Source organism: Schistocerca piceifrons, unplaced genomic scaffold (genome assembly GCF_021461385.2).
Source record: "Schistocerca piceifrons isolate TAMUIC-IGC-003096 unplaced genomic scaffold, iqSchPice1.1 HiC_scaffold_1324, whole genome shotgun sequence".
Lineage (NCBI taxonomy): Eukaryota > Metazoa > Arthropoda > Insecta > Orthoptera > Acrididae > Schistocerca > Schistocerca piceifrons.
In genome coordinates, this window is record NW_025727152.1 from 110,001 (window position 1) to 112,500 (window position 2,500).

Here is a 2,500-nt window from a genome sequence, read left to right on the forward strand (position 1 = left end):
AGCCCCACTTGGGTGCCGAAGCGAACTCTCCCAGCACAGCGCACGCGCCAACACATCCGCACAGCTGCGATACAAACCACCAGCGAGAACCGCTGGGGCGACCGAGCAGCAGACGGCGTCGCGGCGCCGAGCGCCGGGCGGCGGCGCATCCTCAACGCACACAGTCCTCAATCGGACCAGCACACTGAAGATGTCCACCGCGCTTCGCACCGGGCCCGCGAGGACCTACTTTGGCCGCACGGCGCCGCGCGCAGGGTGCGCCGGCGCGCAGCTGCGACGCCTGCCGCGTCCGTCGGCCGGCGCGCCTGCCACTGGCCGCCCCCACCAGCCGGCTGTAGCGCGTGCGCCCACGCACCGCGCGGCCAGCACGCCGGGAGGCGCCCCCTCACCGGCCGGGGACGGTCCCACCCAGCCACCGCCGCGTATCGCTTCACACCCAGATGCCGTTCAGTTTCGTCGGCATGGTGGGTATCGCTGGAACAACCGGTTAGTACCTCAACCTATCGTCGCCATCACCGATTCACCCCTAGCGAGAACAACCGCACCACAACAGGTTACCATTTGTTCATTTGCGTAACTTCACCAGAAAACGCAGGCGTCCATCGCCATTTGCAACTTCAACGATTATTGCATGCCTGTGTCAGGTGTCACGCCACACTACGTCTGCCCACATACACGCAACAAAATGTGCACGCCTAGACAATACGTGGAAGGTGGCCCCCGTACGTATGCGATGTCCATTGCTCGAACGACTGTCAACCGGCCTCTGTAGCATGTCGCAGATATGGAACGCGGTGCACCATGCCATCACGGTGTGTGAGGAGAGACGACTAGGTCCGAATACATCAACAGACAGCTCATGCTGATCGCCATCCACGGCGTCCGTTCCTCCCACACGTCTCTATGGCGTACCACACTGCAATCCAGCTCTCATAGGGAGACGACACGTAGCTGCGTGCACAATATTTGCACTGTATGGTCCGCCGTTTTTGGGCGCAGTCGTTGTGCGGTCACACATGTGCCACGATGTATCATTCAGTACATAAGGACGAATGTGCAGTACAGATTGTGGTTCACGCGTACGACATCAGCGGACAGTTGACACAGGCCGCACCACAACGTAGCCTGAGTACGTCGCATGCGAAGGGCATTGAACATGCAAACTTCTCACCAACCAGCTTGCGAAGGCAGGGGGCAAGGTGGGGACGTGGGGAGGGGCGGCATGTACGTCCTGCTGCCATCCACATTACAGTGTACAGCAGGAGCATGTGGAAAGTGAGCAAGACTTGCAAGGTGTTTAACATGAAGCGATACACAGGGGTGCGGGCAGTGCGAGTAGCGAACTATATTGCGAGGGTTGCGGGTGGGCAACACTACAGTAATTGAACGAGTCGTATAACAATTACAGAGCAGGTTTAGGCGACAACGTGGGTTACGTTAAGGCGACAACATGGGTTAGGTTAAGGCACAACATGGGTTAGGTTAAGGCACAACATGGGTTAGGTTAAGGCACAACATGGGTTAGGTTAAGGCACAACATGGGTTAGGTTAAGGCACAACATGGGTTAGGTTAAGGCACAACATGGGTTAGGTTAAGGCACAACATGGGTTAGGTTAAGGCACAACATGGGTTAGGTTAAGGCACAACATGGGTTAGGTTGAGGCACAACATGGGTTAGGTTGAGGCACAACATGGGTTAGGTTGAGGCACAACATGGGTTAGGTTGAGGCACAACATGGGTTAGGTTGAGGCACAACATGGGTTAGGTTGAGGCACAACATGGGTTAGGTTGAGGTACAACATGGGTTAGGTTAAGGTACAACATGGGTTAGGTTAAGGTACAACATGGGTTAGGTTAAGGTACAACATGGGTTAGGTTAAGGTACAACATGGGTTAGGTTAAGGTACAACATAGGTTAGGTTAAGGTACAACATAGGTTAGGTTAAGGTACAACATAGGTTAGGTTAAGGTACAACATAGGTTAGGTTAAGGTACAACATAGGTTAGGTTAAGGTACAACATAGGTTAGGTTAGGTTAGGTTAGGTTACACGTTGTTGTACGGAAAGGTGTAGGGGGGGGGGGGGGCGGGGGCGGCAGGTTCGTTGATAGTGATTATAGTAAGTGAATGCTTGTGACATGATCAGATTTGTCACGTCAGGATGCACCTTTGGCTTATTAGAGGCGGCGCTCCAATTCTATGCTTGTGTGAGACCTGTGTCTTTGACTCATGTCATTGTTTGTGCGCTGTGACAGGAGGTACTATTGTGATGTTGGGTGCACCGTTGTATAGGACATGTGTGGGTGTTGGTGCCTGGTCTGCGCAATGGTGGATGTCGAAAGGCTGGGATATTGTATTTTCCGCACGGACCTCCTGGTCTGGTTGTGATAGTGTGGATTGTGTAATGTGGCGGAGAAGATGCACTGGATGTTGTTCCATGCTGGTGCTTACATATTGTATGTGCGCCTGTTAGAAGCAGAGAGTGGTGCGTGATCAGAG